Below are 8315 nucleotides of genomic sequence, written 5' to 3'. Positions count from 1 at the left end.
GTATAATTTAATTTACCATGATCTTAAACTGATATTCTTTTGAGTTCCTTATATCATTCTAAGAGGGATAGATTTAGAGAGTTTCTCTAAATGGTGATAATATGAAATTTTGAGGAAATATGTCTTTTTTTCCTCAGGAACTGAAATCATGATTGAGTCTTTGGAAAATAATCAAAATACTTCAGTATGAGAGCAGTGGGACATGAGAGTTAAGCTTGTAAAATTTCCAGTTTCTGGGCTGAATTGCAGCAGCATCTGAAGGGTCGGGTGCACAGCTGTAATGCACAGTTTTCCCTTTCATTAAAAAAAAACAAAAAAAACCCCATTAAGATGGGTTCTGCTTATACATGAAACTGCTCCCAGTTATCCCAGCACAGTGGCGTCACTGATGGAACCTGCCTTGTGATGTCACTGTTCCAATTCCCGAATTACCTTCCCAAAGGCACGAGGTGGGAACACCACTAGATGGGGATGTTTTCTCACGTTCCTTCTCTGGCTCTGAGGGGCTGAATTTTCTCACTGTAAGTACATTCATTTTTGATGACTGCACATTAAAAAACGCAAAATTAGTTCAAGTAATTTTCATATATATAGAGGTCTCCTGTGCTTGAAATATCTGCACATGGCAATGAGCACAATAATTGATGCCATCTAGTGTGTGGTTGTTTAGACTCGATGGAATGAGCAGACAGGGTTGTATGAGCAGGCAAAAAAGATTGGAAAAATACCTGAGGCCTCCATACCTCTGTGTAACAAAACAAATTATTACTTATTTGGCTTCTATCACATGGTGGAAGACATGTTTTATCAATATTTCTCATCCACAAAGCAGTTTTCAGTTCCAGAGTATTTAAATACATTCACCCCCAAAGGAAAAAACTCGAAAAGGGATATGGGATATGTGTCATTGCTGAAGTGACAGCTTCTATTGTCTTTCTGCCCTCATCAGTACTCAATATAATGGCCAGGACAGGGACTGATTTAGAAACAGCTGATTATCTGTACAGTCTCCCTGGCCACACATTCTCACTCAGATTGTCTGCAAATGCCCCACAAGGGTGGGCAGACCAGGAACACAATGAAATTTTTTTTTTAATCCCAGAGTAACTAATATAAGAATAGAACTGCTTTCTTATGGCTTTCTTTTGTTATGGCTTTTTTCCTATTCACATATCAGTGATCTAAAACTCAATTAATGTTGTGAAATAAGAATTCTCACATGAGGTTAATGAAAGGTTTACTCCTCAAAAGCTGGTTTAACCATTCATATTACAAAACATAGCAAAATGCAAGCAGATCCTAAAGATCTGAAGTGCCTGTTTAGTAAAGAGAAAGAGAAATAGAGAATTGTAGGTAATTCCTGTTCTGAGTAACTGTGTTTGTACCTTTGTGTTAATAGGCAGAAAACAGAGAATATGGAATTGCATTTACTCTGGGCAGTTCTTTATTATTTCTTCTAAAGCACTTAACATAAATGAACATCCCAGACATCTCTGTCAGAGACTTTTTACGCCAATAATGAGAATTAAGGGTGTGTATATAACCCCAGTTGGAGAAACCATCTGCAAAATATTGATGGCTCAGAAGCAAATTGAAAGCTCAGACAGTGCATCTGTTGAATACACAGAAAAAGGCTTTATTCAACTGCAGAGGTAAAAAATAGTATTTTCCAATGTATTTAGGTGATTTAGAAGCCTGTTCTTACTGACATTCAAAACGTAGAAACTAATTACTGGAGGGTTTTGGTTAACTTTACTTTTTGAAATTCCCTCATTCTCACAGTGAATTTTTTCTTGTATATTCTACAATAGTTCTAAAAGTTCTAAAAGAGAGAACCAAAACAGAACAGAAACAAGAATTATTCATTCACTCATTTGTAATTTCTCTGAATTCAGTTAAATACTGAACTACTAAAAATCTTACTTTTAAAGTGTTGTAGTAAATCAAAGATTCCTGCTGAGTCACAAGGCATGCAGTTTATAAATCAGACTGTAAACATGGATAAGTAAATGTGGGCAATATATAAAATCTCTGGAGTTAGGACATTTGAAACAGAAGCTTTGAAAGTAAACCTTTGCAAATCAACTCTTTAAATCAAAGAGAAAACAATGCTTTTTCTTGTCCTATGCACCACGGAAAGTTACTCCCCAAGCAACTTGTGTAGATAAAGTCTCTGTTTTTAATGCAGGTTGATGTATTTATGTACAGAGAAACTACAAACCAGCGTTAAGCGAGAAACATAAAAACTCTAAGTACCAATCCAGAAACATTTTGACACCAAATTGTTTAACAGTTGGATAATTCAAGAGGATGTTTGGATAGATACAAGGTAGGGCATGATCACACTGTAAAGGACAGTCAGCAAGGGGCCTTCATCTGCTATAAATTATGGAAAATTTAATTAGAGAAAAGTCATTAAACCTAAAGTGAGCATTTCCTACCAGTTCATACAAAGCAGCTTTTAAATGCTTATTAAACTTTCAGTATCAAGACCTCCACATTCATTTTTGATTGGGAAACTTTTTTGTAAGTTTTTATATTTAAGCACACATTTGTATAGTGAGTTAAGCTCTGGCTTTGCAGGGTCTGGTATGGCTTTTATTTCTTTAGAGTTGAGGCAGCTTTTCAGGGACTGTGCTGGCAAATGAGGTGTTAGTGTTCAGATGGACTATAAAAGAACATTTTACACACAGCCATAACATTACTTTCTAAATTATTTTGTTCTCAAAATTTAATAATCTTTCTGGAACTCTTGGTACCTCAAAGTCAGAAATTTCTCCTTCCAGGCTTCAAAACATTATTAGAGTCAATATCTAATGAGGACATTTATGTAGTGAATAAAGAGGAATAGTGATAAAATGATATAGTTACTAATAAGTAACAGGGAAAGACTTATTACTTTAGAAGGTTCTTTTTCTTTATATTTTACAGTGAGAAGCTGGACAAAAGTGTGTCTTTTTAAATTGAATTTCACTTCCAAGATTGACTCTGTCATTCTAAGATTTGTAATGTCTACAAGTATATACATATCTGTGTGTATACATGTGTGTGTATATATATTTAAATACAGCTGGCTACACCAGGCCATACATTAACAGACCAATCTGTTGAAACCACACAAACTTTCCAATTCTATTTATGTTATACATCCAACTTTATCTTGCGTGAATTACAGCCTTTCTGCAATTTCCAGATGTAGCTTCTTTCTTTCCTTAAAGGCTAGTAATGAACCAGGTCTAAGCTTCCTTTAAGGCTGCATTTTCATCAAGGACCTGCCAAGGCTGCTCCTTGTGAGCCCAGGCACACAAAGGATCCAGGAGGAGCCATAGGAGACCAGAGGACAGAGCACACTCCTCTGAGTGTATCTGGCAGCTGCATGAACTTCCAGAGAAGATTAATTGATTCTGGAATGAGTGCCATTCAGTAAAAAAAAAAAAAAAAAAACCCCAAACCTGCAATCCCTTCCTCTTTGATAACAATTTTGCTACAACCAATTCTATGTGCACAATATAAATCACATATCCACTATACTTTTTTATTTTTTTACTCCCATTCAAACAGAAAATTCTATATCCTAGTAAGGAAGAAGAGCAAGTATCCAAGAAACCCTTTAGAGGCCTTGCTATTTCCCTGTTTTATATGGAACTTTCGGAGTAGAAGAGAGACATCCATGCATTAAAAATCCTTTACTCTGTGTACCCAATACATATGGGCACATATACAAAGTTTTATGCAGTTAGAATTAAGGTGTGTTTTGAACTTTATGTAGAATTTAATGTGTACTTTTGAAGGCCCATCAGACAGAATTTAATGTGCGTATTCAATTATTGAGTGGTTCCATGCTGTAGACCGTTATTTAATTATTCTTAAACTGAAGCATGTGACATAGAGGTTTTGGAATAAAGGTGAAACATGAAGCTACAATTTAAAATTGTAAAAACAGAAATAGATTTTTTTTTCTTCAGGAATTGTTATTTTCAGTCTCTGCTAAAGAACTGTATATCCTATATAAAAGTCATCCCTGCACAAGACTACTGAATTGAAAAAGAGTTCCCTCATGGCATATCCAGCTCACTGCTCCTCTTTGGAAATCAGTTCAGAAATATTGGCTGATTATTTCAAATTGCTCATTCTTTCAGCAGATTAGCAGATGTTGAGCTATCCAGCTGATACCAAGATTGTGTCAATTCACTTGTGGATAAATGAAAAGATAATTCTGAATAACAACAAAACATTTCAAAGATAGTACTTTGGCACAAAGGTATGTCAGAAAATTAGTGAAATCAAATCAATACATTTTTCTGATTAAGATTTCATTGGAATACTAGGAATTCTGTGTGACACCTAACATTAGTGCCCATTTTGATTAACATAATGTGCTTGTGGTTTGCTCCTTCACTTGTAGCTGACCTGCCCTGACTGGCTAAGCTGAACAGAACTAGCTCACCCATGGGCATGCAATCAATCAGAACAAATAAATGTTAAATGCTTTCCCCACAGTGCCTGGGGATTTTGCTATTCCTATAATTCTTCTCTTTTTCTTTCCTTACTATTACTTTATAAACATAATTTTGTGGGTTTTTTCTTTGGACCATGGACTGTGTTTACTCATATCCTTAAAAATATGCATAGCCCAGAATATTTTAGGTCTGACAGAGGATTTGTACCCCTTTCTCACACAAATAATAGTGATTAACTAATTGATTGTTAGATTACTAATCAGCTTTTAATCTCTGCATCTACTTGTGCAATTTCTCCTATGTAATATGTTACATGGTTTTTATCACAGTGTAGAGAACTGTCTCTTTTTGTATTTGTTCTGAATTAGTACAAAACCAGATGCATTTTCATCTTTGAGTAAAGACACATTGGCAACCCCAGACAAATAAAAAGAAAACATCTTTTAAATCAGGCCCTGTGTCTATGTCATTAAATGATTTATGACAAAGGGAATTGATTTCTGGAAACTGTGAACCAATTTAAATTTCCTAAGCTTTCACTGTCCCACTGGAAGTGGCCTATTAATGCTCCTGCTCCTCTGAAGTCCTTTGCAGCAGTCTCCAGCAGGAGTCTGAATGACTCTTCTCTCACCTAGATCCAACCCTTGTCTCCAGCTGTACTGGCTGGGCTGTTTTGTGTCCCAAAAAATGCTGGATGAAGAGTGGAAAGATAAAACCAAGAGAAAGCAGCAGCATGATACAGAAACTTCACATCAGGCTGGTGAATAAAGGGCCTATCCACATTTCAGAGGAGTGTACATGATGTGTCTGCAGCATTTTTCTCATTGAGAAACCTTTTTGTGTTTTCTTCATTATTGACAGGATCTAAATTGTTCTCTGTAGATGTTGTCCAAGCCATGCTTTTGAACATATGAGAAAAATCACCTTTAAGAAAGACTTGATATTTAAACCATGTGGTTCTTGTGGAGCTGAACTACAAAGGACTTTTTTTGGCTATAAATTGGTTTTGGACCTTAGAAAAAAGTTAATGCCAAAATTGATTGGTGCACATAAAAATTAGTGTGTTAGTATGTCGTCTCATGATAAGATCACCTATGAAGAGCCTATACCAAAGTGTTTCTGAGGAAAAGAAAGTTTCTGCTGAAATGTTTAATTCCTCTTTTGCTCAGGATGAACGAGAATTTTAAAGAAAGGATTCTTCTCATACAGATTTGAGGATCACGGTCTGGCCTGAGATTTGAGGACCAAGCCTAGAAAGAAGCCCCGTCCTCTCATCTGCCTCCACCCAAAAACCAGCTGCAAATTCCTAAATTCAACATGAAGGCAAGGAAAAGGCATGGAAAGAAGAGGGAAAAAAAAAAAAAAGAACTGCATAAATCCAGTGAGAATTGCAATATACCAGAGATCTCATGTTAACATTGCTGACATTAAATTTCTACTTTTGTTATTTTACAGACTTAGCAGATATGCCAGGCAGACAGATTTCTGAGTGTTTTTCTGAGATGAACACTCAAACATTTTGAAGTCCTGCCTTCATCACCTAATATTCAAAATCTGTTGCATGCTATTGAGACCAGACAAATGTATAATGTACCACTGGAAAAAAAAAAAACCAGCTGAAATTTGACCCAGGTTTTTCTGCTTAATTATCTTTATGAGGACCCAATCTGTTTCAATGAAAATCAGTGGAAAGCTATCACTGTATACTCAGGTTTGGACCTTCTAACAATTTTTAGCAGCTGAATAAGAATACAGGGTATACAGTTCCTATCAATTTTGGAAGTTGAGATAAGACAAAATGTAATGTATTATAATGGAACAAGACACAAAAAGATACTTAAAATGCCAATTTTTTTCTTTTTTCTTCAGCACAAAGAGAAGCTGCCAAGAATTAGTAGTGGAGATCATTAGATATTCAGGTTTCTAAAAGTGTATAGTTTTGAAAGAATGTTTGTAACAGCCAAAGGGAAAGCAACCAGACAAGATCCCCACAGGAGACTGGCGTCGTGATGGTGGCAAATGCAGATGAAACATAATTGTATTCAGTTGTCAGTCTTCCTGAAATTCTTGTCTTCCAAAATGAAGCTTTTTCCCCTCAAAATGTCAATAGACTAAGGTGTTTTTCATGAATGCACCTACATTGTCAATTGCATCTGACATTTATATGGTGCCAGACATCACAATGTTGAGATGTGACAGCTTCAGCAAGCATAAAATGTGGACTTTTTCATGATTCTGATTTTCATAATTGCTTATCCAGATGTGTGCAGTGGGGAAGAATGGAAGATGATCACACTGTAGACTGGCTTACATGGGAGATAGAATGCTGGGTGATGGTGCTCATTTTGGGCTGCATTTTTATAAAAACCATCTTTGTTTGTGGGTCTTCTGCCAAAATTTTATAGATATGATTTCTATGGGCCAAGTTCTGTTCTGATACTAAGCAGGGGAAGTTTAGACATCAGAGCTACAGAAGAAGCTGTGCAAGAGTGTGAATTGAGTAGGAAACCAGGGTGGGACTGTGGAGACAGTGACCTGCTTATCATCTCAGAAACTGAAGTGTATGTCTTCTGAGTCTGAATATGGTCTTACAATTTTTTGTGCATTTTGTTATCTTGGAATCAAGAACAACAGACTAAATCTGTTTCAATTTATTAATGATGCTAAAGGACATTGAACTCAATAGGATGAAAAAGTATGGGAGGACAAAATGCATCACAGTGATGCATATACTATGTAATATATATTTCTTTTTAATAGGGATGAAGAAATCTCCGAAGATGGGGATAAATATCACTAAGTTTGGATTGTTATCCTGATCTTATCTGAATCTTAAGACCGAGCTGGAAGTCTCACAAGAATGGGCTTTCTCACAGTATTTCAGAAAGTTCCAGACATCGTAAATACTCATGGTATTTCAACAATTCTTGTTTCAGCCCTGGCTTTAGCCTGGTGGTATAAAGAGGCACAATGTGGAAATCAAGGGGAGGGTGGGAAAGAAAAGTTAACCTTTTAAATATTAAGAATTCTAACATATATAGCTAAGGGAAGCAGTAGCTGAAGAGTCCATTCCCAGGATGGGCATAGTTAATGAAATAGGAGTTATTTAGTAGAGCAATAAAAACCTGAAACCCAACCAAACCAAACCAAAAAAAAAAAAAAAACCCAGGCTAGTTTTAAAAAAATGTAAAATTTAAGAGGAAAGGAAAAGAACTTCCCGATAACATTTTCTGTTCAGTAGAAGAGTTGTATCCCAAAGGAAATACCAAAGGTTCTATAGACCAGGACTTTCAGGGGCATAAACCCAAATCCTTTGAAGATAACAAGGATCCCATGACATGTAAATACAATACACACTGGTTTCTGAGCACCATCAGTGTGGCTTAGTACAAGAGAAGCTGGACAGATGGCTTCCTTTAGAGCAGACATAATTATATTGCATATTTATTCCCCAACTTTTAGCAATAAAAGGTATGGTTTTAATGGTTTCCATTCTCACCCTTGCCTAGAGTCACTGACAGCTCTTTTTAGCTGAGGGTTACTGTATTGAGTTCTAGTGGAATATGGTTACCTAATTCATAGGTTCTACTTAGAAACTTATTAACATCTGAGCACAAGAAAGGTAGAAAAAGCATTTTCCTGAACTTTTAACATGGAATAACTTCAACATGGTTCAGAAACAGAGATTTTGAGGTGCTCAAGTTTAAGATCTTTGAATTACTGTAGCTTTGAGCTCTGCTCTGACCTTTGATTTGTGATCCTCTAATCCCAGGGAGGTGAAGAGCCCAGAAGGATTTACACTGCAGAAGAGTGTAAAGAGAAGAAGAGTCATCCAGAAGAGCTCAGACCAAGACG

The 8315-nt window shown here is 36.2% G+C and overlaps 1 long non-coding RNA gene across 2 annotated transcripts; it reads left to right on the top strand.

The window, feature by feature from the left end:
* The first annotated feature begins 451 nt into the window (after positions 1-451).
* On the top strand, positions 452-5760 carry LOC135297900 (uncharacterized). Of its 2 annotated transcripts, none has more exons than XR_010359828.1 (3): positions 452-521; positions 4143-4261; positions 5630-5760. It is a non-coding gene; the product is annotated as an uncharacterized LOC135297900 (long non-coding RNA). The 2 variants fall into 2 exon arrangements; XR_010359829.1 differs by having other exon boundaries at positions 454-521; positions 4140-4261.
* The last annotated feature ends 2555 nt before the right edge of the window (positions 5761-8315 follow it).

Source organism: Passer domesticus, chromosome 3 (genome assembly GCF_036417665.1).
Source record: "Passer domesticus isolate bPasDom1 chromosome 3, bPasDom1.hap1, whole genome shotgun sequence".
Lineage (NCBI taxonomy): Eukaryota > Metazoa > Chordata > Aves > Passeriformes > Passeridae > Passer > Passer domesticus.
The sequence above is the reverse complement of the archived record's forward strand: the minus strand, read 5'-3'. Positions and strand labels throughout refer to the sequence as shown.